The sequence below is a fragment of the Antennarius striatus genome, chromosome 13, assembly GCF_040054535.1.
Source record: "Antennarius striatus isolate MH-2024 chromosome 13, ASM4005453v1, whole genome shotgun sequence".
In the NCBI taxonomy this organism is placed as follows: domain Eukaryota; kingdom Metazoa; phylum Chordata; class Actinopteri; order Lophiiformes; family Antennariidae; genus Antennarius; species Antennarius striatus.
Window position 1 is genome coordinate 800,818 of NC_090788.1, and position 16,108 is coordinate 816,925.

At 50.6% G+C, this 16,108-nt stretch overlaps 1 protein-coding gene across 1 annotated transcript in view; it reads right to left on the minus strand.

Annotated features, from left to right (window-relative positions):
* tmem132e (transmembrane protein 132E) overlaps positions 1-16,108 on the minus strand; it is a 131,872-nt gene that overhangs the window by 58,247 nt on the left and 57,517 nt on the right. The gene's annotated exons all lie outside the window — the stretch shown is intronic.

Genomic DNA, 16,108 nt, shown 5'->3' on the forward strand with positions numbered 1-16,108 from the left:
TACAGAGAAGAACATCTGATGGGTCTGATGTGGGCGGAGCCGACCCTTTACCTTAACAGGTGATGGATTCAAACGGTTTTAACGGGCGTTAGCGGCGCCGTTCCGTCAAACCGATCGCCGTCGTTTCTTCGTGGTGACGAGCGACGGCGGATTCGCCAACTAGCCGTTCCTGCTAGCACGTGACGCCAGACCCAAACAACAACAACACAAACCAGCGCGGGCTAGCGGTCCCGCGGTCCCGCGGTGACGCTACCGCTATTGTTTGCTGGCTTCAAATGAACCGCATGAAAGGAAACAATCCAAAGTCAGCGAGCAGAAAAGATTCGCTGATCTTTAGCGGCGCGGCTGATAAAAGGAAACAAGCGGTGAGATTAAATATTCAGGAACGCCCAACATGTGGAGGGAATGTTTTATTGATCGAGAGCGAAGAACAACAGAGTCTCAGGTTGTGGCGCTAAGAGCTAAGTTTCGCTAACGGACAAAAAGTGAGGGATTCGTCCCCCCAGAGCCGTTTTCCTGCTACGCTACGGAGGCTAAGGTTAACAGTCTGCTCCGAGGCTAATGGAACGCGCCGGAGCTTTACACTTACTGCTGCGCCGCACGGGGAGGGGGTGGGGTCAGGGTGGGCGGGGGCAGCGCTTATCGTCAGGGGAGACATTACAGCGGTGGTTTGAAAAATGAACGTGAGGCTCAGGACGCCGTTTGTTCAGGGATCAAGCAGCCGAGACAACAGGAAGCGGCGGAAGACGAAGCGCCGTGTCAACACGGAGCGCCGCTGCCACCGCCGCCGGATTGGTCGCTAATGGAGCTCAGAGAGGGAGGGGTTTGTTTTCGGACCGTTAGCCGGGGCGGAGGCTAACCCCAGAGGCTTCAAAGGGGACGCTAGAGATGCTAATGGATCCCGCGCCGCGGGTCGGAGGCGCTCACGACGGAGGTGAAGATGGAGGCGGAGCTCCGTTCTGCAGCGGCTGCAGCTAGTGTTAGCATGTGTAGCTGCAGTGAATTTAACACATCTACAGCTAACATTAGCGCATCAATGTTAGCACATCTACAGTCAATGACTGAAGCTAATGTTAGTACACCTATAGCTATTAGCTACAGCTAGCGATGGTGCATCAATAGCTAGATGTTGTAGCTATGTTAGCACATCTACAGCCGTTAGCTGCAGCTAATGTTAGCGCCTCTACAGTCGGTGGTGAAAACGAAGCGTCTTCGTTGGTTCCAAACGCTCGGGGCGTCCAGGAAAGTTCCGACCCAACTTTGCTTCTGGTCGCCGTGGCGACAGGAAGGCCTGATTTACAGTTTATCTGACGCTCAGGATGAGACCATCAATCAACACGTCTCACATCGGGCTGACGGCGCTCCGCCAGACACGAATACATTATTCTAAAAGCCAGGGCTAAAGAAAAAGGTCAAGGCTGCTGTTAGTGGAACGTGTCCGGGCTGCAGCCGGAGGGGCGGGGCCTATTCCCTCCGCTAATCTCCCATTCGCACATTTCATCGCCACGGCAGCGTCAGTAAACACATCACAGAGTTCGTTAAGTGAGGTCGAGGAAGGTCGGAGCTCATCGCCGCTAAAAAGACCTCCGCCCAGTTTACAGCCGGCGACGCGGAGAGGCGGAGTCAGTCGGTGGCTTCTGATTGGTCGCTCAGAAGCCACTGATGGATACCACATCAGTGAGACCGGATCTCGTTCTTTACCTCGTGTTGGCGGATGGATACGGCTGTAGCGAGTCGCCCGTCTCCAGCATCAGCTTGATTTGGGGCGTAGCTGCCGTGGCAACATCCGATCCGGCCGTTAGGCGACATTAAATCTTAATAGAGTCGTCCCAAACTAATTCACTCCTCCAGATTAATTACTCACTACAGCTGTAGACACACTCACAACCAGAGCGCTCAGCACCAAGGTCACACCGTGCTTCCTCTGCGCGGCACAAACAATAATTCTTCTCCTGTTGCGGAAAAATAAAATAAAAAAACTGCTTTGCAACTTTAATCTCATTGGTCACGGACAGATTAGCCGCCGCCGTATCTCAGCCCACGATGATGAAAACCCGACGCCGGCGCCGATCCCGAGATGAGAAACACGCCTCGACAAACCGACGACGGTCTGGCCTCCTGCCAGCCAATCAGGTGTCCCGTAAATACCCCTAGACCCGCCCCCCGCTGTGTTCGACCCCTTCGGCGTGATTCATTTTGTTCCGACAGGAAACACCTGCAGCGGCGCCGGCTCGCGAGAGACCCAGTTTAGATGACATCACCAGGATTTATAGGTGGAGCCAACGCCATCAGTCATCAACCAGAGGGGGCGGGGCAACGGTGACGCAATTAGCGACGCAGCTAGGCTAAATATAACTGGGATACAGACACAGAGTCTAAGCTAGCAAAACAAGGCTAATGCTAGCACCTCCAGGTACACGAGGTAAAATAGTCCAGGTTCACGCAGTGAAACAGTCCAGGTTCACGCAGTGAAACAGTCCAGGTTCACACGGTGAAACAGTCCAGGTTCACACAGTGAAACAGTCCAGGTTCACACAGTGAAACAGTCCAGGTTCACGCGGTGAAACAGTCCAGGTTCACGCGGTGAAACAGTCCAGGTTCACGCGGTGAAACAGTCCAGGTTCACGCTGTGAAACAGTCCAGGTTCACGCGGTGAAACAGTCCAGGTTCACACAGTGAAACAGTCCAGGTTCACACAGTGAAACAGTCCAGGTTCACACAGTGAAACAGTCCAGGTTCACACAGTGAAACAGTCCAGGTTCACACAGTGAAACAGACCGGACTCATCCAGAACTCAAACTTTTCAGAATAAATTTTAAAAAAGGATCTTCTTGAAACTCCAGACTGATCTGCTGGTAGCTCCTCCCCCCTCCTCCTCTGACAGATGGATTGGCAGATCTTTGCAGCGGCGGTTCTGATCCGGCCCCCCCCCCTTTTGGCCTCTCCGTTGGAGGCATTTGGTGCTTTTGAAAACATTGGAGTCGTTTTCGGGGAGAAACTGGACAGAACCGCCAACCCCAGCGAACACGAGGCGTCCAGGCGGCGCTGGCGCCGGCGCCGGTGCCTCAAAGACGAGCTGAAGTGGACTCTTAACCGCTTTGGACCGGTTCTGGTGCCGACCCCCCCATCAAACACTCCGGCTGTCGTCCAAACGGCAGCGACGGCTTTTTCTGAAAATGATAATTTCGAGAAAAACAAACCAGGAAGTGTGAAGACCTGCAATTTCCTGCCCGGTTCTTCCGCCGCCGACAAAGACGCTAAAATAGGGGAACGAGACAGCAGCGCAAAACTTGCCCCCCATAAAAAAACGGAAACGCGCCGTTTTCTTTCCACACTTAAAAGGTTTTGCGTACATCTGCAGCTGCGTCGGCGCGGCGGGAGGAGAAACGCGGTAAAGTAAACTTCCACATATCTTACATCATTCCTGAGGTTAATCTCGCCCAAATCAGGCGGCGGCGTTCCACCGGAAAAACAAACGAGTCAACAGACGTGAGGATAAAGAGAGGAACGACGCGGAAATAAGACGTTTCTGATTCGGAGACGATTTACAGACTCGGGGTAATAAACGGCGTCTCCGACGGATCGGCGGCGCTTTTCTTTGTGCCGCGACGCCCCGAATATTAAAGTGTAATTCCTGACGCGGGACAACGGCGCCGCGCTATTGTGATTACAGCGGTGATCCGGACGATAAGACGGCCCCCCAGCAGCGGAATATTAATGTTAAACAAGGATCCGACTGCTGTTAGCATCGTTAGCGCGCCGCCGCTGAGTGTCCGCCGGATCCGTTTAGCCGCGTTTAGCAGCCGGTAAAGGAAGGTGTCGTCTGCAAATAAACGACGTTCAGGAGACTCATCGAAAATGATGTCATCAACTGATGATGTCATCACAGGTAAGGAAGAAGCAGGTTGACGGCGCTAACAGGACCGGCGGCGCCGCTCGTGTCATTATTAGCGTTAAAATGACGACCCAAACGACAGAAGCGGCCGTTGGATTCGGGTCGGATGACGGTCGGATCAGGAGGCCGGATAATGAGACCGACGAGGAGGCATCAGGAAGAGCAGATTGTTCCCAGAATGCCGCGGGGCGCCCTGAAGCCTCTGTGTCACGGCGCTGAAAGATGATCCGGACAGATGTCCTGGCGGCCGGGGACAATTAGGACACTTTTTCCTGGCCCTGGGGGGCGGAGTCTTCACACGGGGGTAAAGGTCACATAAATGTCAGGTCCGTGTGACGTTTGAGGACTTCTGTATATTCCAGCGCCGACTCATTATTCATTCAGAACCGTTTGATGTCAAACCCGCCGCCGCCACTAGAACCTCCCGCACTGGACTGGCTCCGCCTCCAGGCCTGGCGGACACCAGCTAATGTTCTGCTGTCACGCAGAGTTAATTAAATTAGCAGGAAGTAATTATGCGACGGTGCGTTTGAGGCTCGGGGCGCTCCGACGGGTTCTGAAAGTCAACGCCGTTAACGGATCGCTGAACCGAGACCACAACCAACGATCACAGATCAAACGGATCAAAACCTCGCCTGCCGGCGATGGTGGGCGTGGCTCGGCATGCCACACGCCGTCTCGTTATTGTTCGCCGCTCCGTCGGAATCCTGATGACTCGGCGTTTCTCTAAGTAGGTCGCCTTAAAGTCGCGGCGCAGGACGGTTCCTCTACTGTCAGCAGAATCGCCGCGTCGCCGCCGTCGCCATGGAAACGGTTGAAAATAGAAGTGATGAGGCCACGCTTTCCAGCGGTCCCACGGCTTCACGCCGTCGCCAGCGGCAACCACTCATCACGGGGTGTCGAGGGGGGGGGGGTTCTGGATCACAACCGCGACAAAGGCATCAGCAGACATCACCAGGGGGCGGAGCTCTTGGTATGTTCCAGGCTGCGGTGGATAATTATCGTTAATATGCTAGAATGGATTCTCCTCCCACTTGTGGCTCCTCCCACTTCAAACAACCGGATATTGATTTGTGAAATCGATAAATTACATCATCAACATCAACTATTCAATTTATGAACAATCCCTATTAACCAGTTGTTCGTATGTTGAGGACTTCCTGAACACAACCTTTTTCTATGGGAGCCTGGAGGCTCCGTCTCCGTCTTTCCATTCTCCGTCTCCAGGAATTATTTTACCCGCGGTCCAACGAGGCGTTCAGGAGCCGCGTTTCAGTAAACGCGTCGATATCTCAGCGTAAACGCCATTTGATCACACCCCCCCTCAAACCCCCCAACGCCGGCGGCGTTATCGATCGCTCCGCCGCCGCGTTAGCTTCTGTCGACGCTTTCCAGCTCACGGATGATTTCACCTCAAACGTTTCATTAGAGAACGAGGCGTTAGCATTGAGCGCAGACAGGAAGCACAGGAGCGCTACGCTAACACCTTAAAACACTGGGGGAAGGCCAGAGCCCAAAGGCATGCTGGGAAAGTCTGATGCATGTTTTTGACTTTTATTCATTTGTGAGCTCTAAAAACACACGAGGAGACAAACGGTGTGAAGCTACGTTAGCAGCATTAGCATTGGAAGGTGGGACATTTTAGCAAGAGCTAAGTTATAATTAAATAATACACGATTTATTTATCATATTTATCATATTTTTAACAACTTATGCTAAACAATTACTTTCTGAGCATTTTTGTCCTTCGTGTAACAAAAGTTTTTTTTTTCAAATTCATTCATTAAAAACATGAAATACGTTCCACACATTTATTGATTATTTATTGATTATTTATTGTGTTAACTTTATTATAATTAAAATTTTTTTGGTTTAAGAAAATCATCGCGTTTATGTTCCACCTCGTAATGCTAAAGTAAGTTTGTGCCAAAATGCAACACACTTCCTGTCAGCGACAGGAAGTGACATCATTGAAGAGTTTGAAGAAGAGAAGTTGAAATAATGGTGAATTCAGATTTTTCCATTAGAACGTTTTCGGTAGGTTCCCCCCCGACACACAAAAATTAACTCAACTTTTGAAATTATTTTTGAATCAGTCTCCTGATTGGCTGAGCCTCATCATGTGACCTCTGGACCTGCTGAGTTCCGCCTCCAGGTGATCATTGAGGTTCTCGGCGACGCCTTCCTGCTGCTGGAAGTCAAGACGTCCAACAGGAAGCCGCCGCCCCCTCTGCCCCCCCCCGGGCTGTCAGCGTCTCCCCCCTCCCCCAGATGTTCGCTGCCTGTCACCCGTCAGGACGGGCGACAGCCGCCACCGCCGCCTGTCAGAGCCGCCGTTCATCAGGTCACTGAAGGTGTCGCCGTCAAGGGGGAGGGGGGCTGGAGGACCGAGGAAGAGGAGGTTGTTTGTTTCCTCCTGCAGATCCTCAGGATTAGAACTTCTCAGATTAAATTTAATCCACGGCCAGGTAAAAACACCTGGATACCCGACTCCAGGTATCCATGGCGACAAGAAAATCCACCACTTCCTGGAGTAGAAAAAGGGGGCGGAGCTTTAAGAACAAACTATTTGGAACAGTTAAGATAAATAAACAAATGAGGTCATTATCAGCACCTGATGACATCACTGGCCACGACCAATCACATCCATTCTTGCCTCTGATTGGTCCTCAGACAAACGGATGTGAAAACGTTCCCTCAGGAACCAACGCTAACGAAGCGCCGCCAGCGGTCTGGAATCCCATGCCGGGGGGGTGTTCCCATTTTGTTCCCACCTGCAGGACCGTCCCCCTCCCCCACTCCGATCCCAGAATGCTCGGCGTCCTCGTCTCCATCCTGATTTACAGTCGCGGCGCCGTCATCTTCCATTTAAATGCTAAACATGGTGGCGGCGGCGCTAACCAGCCCCCGTCACCCTGATGTGTTTATTTACTGAACGCTGGGGGTTCATCATCGCTCACCGCTGTCATCCTCATGCCTCCAGCAGGCCCCACCCCCAGCCCCGCCCCCCCATCCCGGCCTCATCGCTCACGCCCCCCCCCCTTCTATTTAAATCACTCGCTCTCATTTTGGGCGCCCCTCCCCCTCCAAGCGTTTCCTCCCTCCTCTGAAGCAAGGGATTCTGGGACGTGACGGTTCACGCCGTGTGATTGGACAGACTTCCTGTCAGACGTATAATAAACCACCGCTAAGACATTACATTAGCGTCACGTCGCCGTGGCTGCGTGTGGCTGGACTGCTGATGGCTGAGCACTGAGGCTTCTGGGTAATAAGGGCGCCGCCGTCGCACATCGAGTCACAAACAAAATGTCATCAAAGAAAACCAGGTGCGTTCAGGTATAATCAAGTGCGTTCAGGTATAATCAGGTGCGTTCAGGTATAATCAGGTGCGTTCAGGTGTAATCAGGTGCGTTCAGGTATAATCAGGTGCGTTAAGGTATAATCAGGTGCGTTCAGGTATAATCAGGTGCGTTCAGGTGTAATCAGGTGCGTTCAGGTGTAATCAGGTACGTTCAGGTATAATCAGGTATAATCAGGTGCGTTCAGGTATAATCAGGTGCGTTAAGGTATAATCAGGTGCATTCAGGTATAATCAGGTGCGTTCAGGTATAATCAGGTGCGTTCAGGTATAATCAGGTGCGTTCAGGTATAATCAGGTATAATCAGGTGCGTTCAGGTGTAATCAGGTGCGTTCAGGTATAATCAGGTGCATTCAGGTATAATCAGGTGCGTTCAGGTGTAATCAGGTGCGTTCAGGTATGATCAGGTGCGTTCAGGTGTAATCAGGAGCGTTCAGGTATAATCAGGTGCGTTCAGGTGTAATCAGGTGCGTTCAGGTGTAATCAGGTGCGTTCAGGTATAATCAGGTGCGTTCAGGTGTAATCAGGTGCGTTCAGGTATAATCAGGTGCGTTCAGGTATAATCAGGTGCGTTCAGGTGTAATTAGGTGCGGTCAGGTGTAATCAGGTGCGTTCAGGTATAATCAGGTGCGTTCAGGTGTAATCAGGTGCGTTCAGGTATAATCAGGTGCGTTCAGGTGTAATTAGGTGCGTTCAGGTGTAATCAGGTGCGTTCAGCTGTAATCAGGTGTGTTCAGGTATAATCAGGTGCGTTCAGGTGTAATCAGGTGCGTTCAGGTATAATCAGGTGCGTTCAGGTACAACCAGGTGCGGTCAGGTGTAATTAGGTGCGTTCAGGTGTAATCAGGTGCGTTCAGGTGTAATCAGGTGCGTTCAGGTATAATCAGGTGCGTTCAGGTGTAATCAGGTGTGTTCAGGTATAATCAGGTGCGTTCAGGTACAACCAGGTGCGGTCAGGTGTAATTAGGTGCGGACAGGTGTAATCAGGTGCGTTCAGGTACAACCAGGTGTGGTCAGGTGTAATCAGGTGCGTTCAGGTGTAATCAGGTGCGTTCAGTTGTGAACGTTTTTTGTGGTATTGTTTTCCGGTTCCTAACAAGTGTGACTGATGGGAGAAAAGGCGCCATCTTCAGTCCCGTCAGACTAATGACTTTGTGCCGCGCCGATTGGACAGCTGATGATGTCACGGCTGATTATGTCACGGCTAATGATGTCATGGCTAATGATGTCACGCCTCGTCCAGCAGAGATGCGGTGAATGAGGTACGACTCAGATTTTAATAAACAGCTACATTGTGTTGTTTCCACGCCGAGCGATTCGCCGCCGTCTGATTGGCCGAGCCGCCTTAAAGGCGCCGTGGATCCGGGCGTTCCTCAAACAGCTCGTTTGTTCTATCAGGAGGCGTCGGATGCGGCGCCCGTCGGTTGTCTTTGTCCGCTCGTCTGACGCCGTCCGACTGATGATTGCGACTGGACCAGTTTGTTAAGTATGTTAAGCCCCGCCCCCAACCCCTCCCTCCAGGACTAATCAATCAATCAAGACCATGTGACTTTCCGGATCCTCAGCCGACGTCTCAATCAACCTTTATCGATCGATCTTTTCTGACAAATTCCGTTTGATTGGTCGGAATCGAATATTTTTTCCAGCTCATGAATAATTAATGAGTCACTGGGTGTGGCCTTAGGTACCAGCCCACCATTGCCACCAGGACGACCCCCCCATCAGCTGCAGCCCCCCCCCCCCCCCCCCGAGCAGCTGACATGCGTCAGCGTAATGAAACCAGACAGCGGCGTTTGAGGCGCTGCTTTGTCCGCGTTCATCGCCAAAAGGGACTCCGCCCCCACACGCAGCCACGCCCCTTCCAGGGGCCCACGGCCAGGACATCGCCAGTCGCTCACAATGGAGGGATTAGCAGACGAGGACAAAGCGGGTCAGGATGTGGGGGCCACCTCTGACCCCCCCAGTAACCTCAGTGATGATGTGTCTGAACGTGATTGGCTGTTGAAGCTGCCCGTCCAATCAAATGCAGCCACATCTCAGGAAGTTAGCCCGTCAGGTTGGGACGCTAACCCCCGCTAACGCGCCCAATTACAAGACACATATCGCTATGTCACTGGTAGCCATGGCGACGGTAGAGATGTTTGGATGTAGGAGGAAGCTGATTGGCTGATGGGTCCAACCGGAGTACTGGGTCAAAACAGGAAGCAAAGGATTATGGGAGGATTTCGGAGAAAAGCCCAACAAAACATCTGAGCCCGACTCCCCCCGATGGTCCACAGGCAGGCATCAGCCAATCAGAGGAGGGTGTGACACAGTGACACACCCCGTCCTCTGATGGGGGGGGGGGGGGGCTTATGGACTTGACCCCCCCCCCCCAGGTACCGACGAGCTGTCAGGACGCGGCGGTATTAACGTCGTTGGTCTTTTGTGATCCGACTCGTCTCGGCTTCGCCTGATGGGCGTCGCCGCCTCCCGTCAGCGGAGAGGAGTCGGCGTCCCACCGTGACGGCTTCATCCGACCGATCCGTCAGGCGCCCGACGCGCGACCACGAGCATCACGCCCTAAACGCACCCAACGCAAAGCGCTAGCGGTCATGACGTCATGTGACGTCAGCCAACGCTTCGCCGACTTTGATGTTTTTTTTTAACTTTCTGTTATTTGATCTTATAAACACTCAAAGCCCAAATAAAAGGAACCAATCAGAAGTGGGTTCAGATCAGATCGGAACGCCCCCCGCTAACATTTATTGTAAACACAGGGTTGCTGTGATAGCTAACGTTTGCTTCATAGATTTATAGTTATGTGAGATATTATAGCTAATCTTAGTTAATGTCAGCAAATATAATGACCGAAAATTTAGCATTTAGCATGTTAGTAGCTATCGGCTAATTTATAACAAGGTGACATCACATTTTTCAATGATATGCTAACGTTAGCTGCTACTGCTTTTAGAATAACTGGCTACTCTTGTAAATATATTCAGAAGTGATTTTTAGAAAAAAATTTTTTAATTAAATTAATTTTAAAAAAAATCAAAATTAAATTAAATTAAATTAAAAAGACATAAAAGTGTGTCATCTGCGTAGAGCTTTAGAAAGTAAAGCAACAGGTCCAGTGGATGGATAGATGGATGGATGATGGATGGACGATGGATGGATGATGGATGGATGATGGATGGATAGATGGACGGATGATGGATGGATGATGGATGGACGGATGATGGATGGATGGATGATGGATGAATGGACAATAAAGGATCTAAACACATCTAAATAAATACAAACATTTTTTTTCTCTGTGACGTTTTCCAGCCTCACTGGTTAAAAACACACCTCAAGGGCGTCACAACAACGAATCAAAGGATAATAGAAAACCCCCCCCCCAAAAAAAAACCCCCCACCGCCATAAATTAAAGGAAGGATTCATCATTTAATATCAGTAATGAAAAGAAGATCCAGATTGAATGTGTTTCATCCACAAGGACTCACTGAAGGCCGACGCTTCACCAAAATCTGCCGACCTTGACTTTAATAGTCCGACTAATTTTCTGGGATCAGACGAAAAATATTTCCGACAGTTTTTTTGCTGAACTCCAGCCAATTAAGTGATTTCATTTTATCTGTGTGACCCGGCGTCTGGAGGCGACGCCGGCGAGTGATTTAGAGCGGATATCTCCACCTTTAGAGGGGCGTCCATCAAAAGGTCACGTTTCACTGGGAAAATATTCCCATTAATGGAACGCAGCTCTGATTAGAGGGAACGGACCCGACCCCAACCCGACACGCCTCCACCGACAGAAGCCACGCCCCCCCCCCGGCAGGAGGCTCCATCACTCCATCACCCCTCTGAAGGACAGGAAGGAGGAGCCGGAACCCAGGCGTTCCTGACGCCAGGAACCTCCAATAGAACACCTTCAAACTCAAACTGCTGACTCAGCTATTATGGGATGTTCCAGAGGGTTCCACGACAACAGACCAGGTCGTACCATCACCTGATGGATGGGAATCCACACCGACCCATCCCAGGTACGTTACGAGAAAAAGACGGATGGGATTGGTCGTTATCGATAGAGCTCCGCCTCCTTCTTCTCAACAGGAATTAGCGACCAGGAAGTGGCTCTGGATTTATTTATTTATTTATTTATGATCAATTATCCAGTATTTTTTTCCTCAAGTCAAAAACAACAGTTTTCGTCGTTGTGTTCCTCGCGATTATACAAGTACTCCTCAACATACAAACATCCAAAGATACGAACAACCGCACTTCCACATGTCCAACTATTATCTTGCAGTTCCTCTTTCTGCCACAATCTCCGCAGGGGCAGCACACCCTCTTCATTCTTCATTCACTCTGAAGGTAAGCTAAGGTGCTACAAATGGAGATTAGAGATTGAAAAAATGTAATAAATAACAAACTTACAAACAATTCAACTTATGAACAACCTCCAGGAACAGGGTGTGTTTGTAAATTGAGGACTTCCTGTATTAGTAGTAATGGATTAGATTTAAACAACTAATCTGAAGATAATCTGAGTTTAGATTCAGATTATCGACATTCTGGAGGTTTCTGATCACTTCCTGTCACATGACACGTTCCGTCCCGCTCGGCCCATCAGGTTATTTTTAGTCACCTTTAATGGAAAAAGAATGAGAAGTGCCACTAAAGGTGAAGTGGGGGGGGGCACACGGTGCAACCATTAGTCCCTAATGGCTCACATATAGAGGCTGAAGCGGCGGAGCGGGGGCCCCTGTGGTCCCCGGGGGGGTCCGTTTCGTCCTTGTTCCTCCGTGTGAGAGGATCTCGTTCCTCCTGAGAACCCGTCTAATAACTGGTACTTTCTGTTGATGGCATCACCGGCTGCTGTCGCCGTGACGACGGGCCGCTACCTTCCATCCTCTGGGCGAAAACAGGAATAAATAAGTCAACAGAACAAATGTTGTTTTGACGAGTCGCCGCCGTCTCGTCCGCGCCTCGGCTCTTATCTCGCTTGACGGGACTTTGTTGACCGGCGACATTTTAAAAGCCTCGCCGGTTCCGTTCCCGTTTCTCGGAATAGTCCCGGGTCCGTCGTGCACTTTGGATCCCGTTGGGACGCTCCGGACCGGCGCCGTGTCACCCAATCAGGAGTTAACTTCTGTTGTCATTTGTCGCTCTATAAATAAAGTTGACTCCACCTTTCCTCCGTCGCTAACTCGGACCGACCAATCGGATTTCTCTGATGTCATCGATCCAGATCCGGCGGTCGGAAAATTACCGTCATTGTCATTTTTTGCAGCGGGTATCACGGCGGCGGCGGCTAAAATTGTTCCATCCATTTCCTGCCAACGGAGATAAAATCTGTCCGACACAACAAACAGTTTTCAATAAGACGCGAAGCAAAGCAATAACGCCGCCGCGCCGCTAACGCGATAAAACGTCACCGAACAAACTTAATGATGTCGGAAATCTCCCGCGAGGACGCTGCATTTAATGTCGTTACTCTGAAGGAGCTGTTGCTCCGCCCCCAATGTAATTAGAGGCGGGTCATAGGAAAGATCTGCTAAACGGCCAGAAATCTGCACTCACGAAACAGGAACGACCTTTGACCTGTTAGCATCACCTGTTAGCATCACCTGTCAGCATCCCCTGTTAGCATCCCAAGCGTTCGCTGCGGGTCGAGCCAAACCTGCGGAGCGAATCAAAACCTGAACGCAAATGTTTGTCACTCACGATGCGTTCACAGACGCAGGAGATATCAGCGCTGGTTCTCCGACGCTGTTTTTATGTCTTCTCTCAGCACCTGTGTTGCGTTCAGGGGTTCTGTCAACCTCAACTTGATAAACCCGACCCGGCATGGACTCGGGTCACATCCCTGCAGCGTCCGAGGACCCGCAGGTCGTCTTTAATTTATGCCTGATACGTATTCTGCTGTTCCGCGGCTACAGGCTGATCACGTATTCATATCCAACTCTTTGCGGCGACGGTGCTGGAGAACACCGGAGCTTCCTGAGTGGATGCGGCGCTGCACCTGAACATCGGCGTGTCGCCCGCTGATGTGATTCCATCTCATAACCTCATCTTTCACTGTGTCAGCGACATCTTTACAGGCCGGGGAGTAAAACCCATCCTGGGACGTGTTCCGAGGCGTAAACACCACGGCGGCGGAAACAAACCCGCTTATATTTACAAGGCAAATTTACTGCCTTGTTTTTGTTTGAAGAAGAGGCCGACGTTCGGGCGCCGCAGGAATATTTCACCGTCTCCATTAGAAACGATTCGCCGTGACCTACGGGAGCCCGGCAGAGACATTTCACTTTAAACCGAGAGGATTTGCTGAATAAAACATTTTGTGCTCCGTTCTGTGATATTTTAATTCCATATTCATTACATGTTTCGTGTTAAGAAAAAAAAGTCGTGTGACTTCCTGATTCTCCAACACGACTCCCAGAATCCAGAAAAGATCTTTTAAATATAAAAAAAATAAAAAGTAAAAATGTAGGAAAACGTGAAGAAACATGTTTGGAGTATCAGATCACCTCTGTGTGGACCTGGACTGTTTCACTGTGTGAACCTGGACTGTTTCACTGTGTGAACCTGGACTGTTTCACTGTGTGAACCTGGACTGTTTCACTGTGTGAACCTGGACTGTTTCACTGTGTGAACCTGGACTGTTTCACTGCGTGAACCTGGACTGTTTCACTGTGTGAACCTGGACTGTTTCACTGCGTGAACCTGGACTGTTTCACTGTGTGAACCTGGACTGTTTCACTGCGTGAACCTGGACTGTTTCACTGTGTGAACCTGGACTGTTTCACTGCGTGAACCTGGACTGTTTCACTGTGTGAACCTGGACTGTTTCACTGCGTGAACCTGGACTGTTTCACTGCGTGAACCTGGACTGTTTCACTGTGAACCTGGACTGTTTCACTGCGTGAACCTGGACTGTTTCACTGCGTGAACCTGGACTGTTTCACTGCGTGAACCTGGACTGTTTCACTGCGTGAACCTGGACTGTTTCACTGCGTGAACCTGGACTGTTTCACTGTGTGAACCTGGACTGTTTCACTGTGTGAACCTGGACTGTTTCACTGCGTGAACCTGGACTGTTTCAAATGACTGAAACCTCTAATATCAATCTTTAGTGGCGTTGTCATGGCGACACCGGGTCCAAACGTCCTGCAGATCTTATTTGCTGATTGAAATCTCGTCTGTCTGGCCCCGCCCCCCTTTTAACCCGGTCAAAGGTCGATTAAATATAACGGTTTAACTGGAAAGTCAACAAGTTACGACCAAAACAGAAAACAAGCGCCGCCGCGTGGGGGGGTGGGGGTTAGTGGTCGTGTCCAAATGGACGCCATTCTGATGTGGGTTTATTATTATTGCTCCACGCCGCCTGCTGGTGTCGGGTTTCACCAGTCGTCTTCATTATCAGATAGCAATAGCTGCTAAATGCTAACGAATCCAGGCTGGCGAGTGGAGGTCGGAGCTAATGGAGTTATCCAGACCTGCTGATTCGATTCCAGCCTCGTGTCCTCCATTAGTCAGCCTGTGATCGAATCAAAAGAAGCCCCGCCCTCCAATACACGCCCACGTGGTTACTGGAGAGGGCGTCCAATCAGCATCCAGGAACTTGTTTGTGCCGCCCACATCTCATCCTTCACCTCCTTCCATCCCCGATTATCTTCATGAATTCTAATCCCAGATTATCTCCATCATTTCTAATCCCGGAGCCACACCTGCTCCTCCGGTGAAGTCGGATTCCAAACTGTTTGTTTGGAGTCTGAAACCATCCGTCACCTTTTATTTTCTTTATTCTGACAGGAGTCTCGTAAAAACGCACGGCAGCGAACGCACCGCAGTCCATCACCTGTTTGCTAAACGGATGCTGATGCGAGGAAACGACGGCGGGAGTCGGATTCAGAGACGCGGGGCGTCATTAGGACGACTTTATGACCGGGAAACCGGGGGCGTACGGAGACAGGCAGCAGCTGATCGCCGCCGTTTGCCTCGCGGCGATGCTGCCGTCACTTCAAGGTGAGGAGACGAAGCTAGCAAATTAGCAGCTGCTGCTAAAATCCTGCTTGACGCCGCTGACAGGACGCAGTAAATCTGTCAAAGCTGACAGCCAATCAGCAGCGGGGAGGAGGGAATAATGACCGCCGAGACGAGGGAACGTCGCTACGCTTCATCTGGTTCCCGGTGACGATTCCCAGAATGCATCAGTGGTTGTTGTTCGGAGCGATGGCAGACGGAGGCGTCCTCTGTGAAGGACTTTTTGTTTCAGACATCAAAGACACAAAATAACGTACGAGAAAATTCTCAAATTTTCGAGTAATTTAGTCAAATTATCCCAAACAGACGGCGGGAAAACTGGAGTAACGTCGTAAATAAAAGCAGAATAGAACGGAATAGAACATATCGTCTGGGTGGAGCTCCTTTCCTGGCATCTCATTGGTCGATGTGAGTCAGCACAGGAAGAGGAGGAGCTTGTTGTTGCTCACGTTCGTGTGTTACGCAGACGACACGTTGTTATACATCCGTGTTCAGTTAACTGGTACAAAGTCGTCACGGCAACAGCACTTTAAATCTGAAATAAGTCAGTTAGCCAATCAGCAAGAGAGGGATGCTAACGCTAAGGGTTAGCATGCGCCGATAGCGATAACCAAACATGGAAGCATCCTTGAAGACCCCCCCCGTCTGTCTGGTGTTTACTCGTTTCACGCTGGACGTCCAGCCTTCATGGACTGATTGGACGACAACACCAGCCGGCGCCGCCCCAGAGTGAACCCTCAAAGCCTTCCAGGTAACGTTTAAACCAGAATCAAACGATGGCGTCTTTCTTCCGTCGCCCAGAAAAAATATTGAAATAAAAAC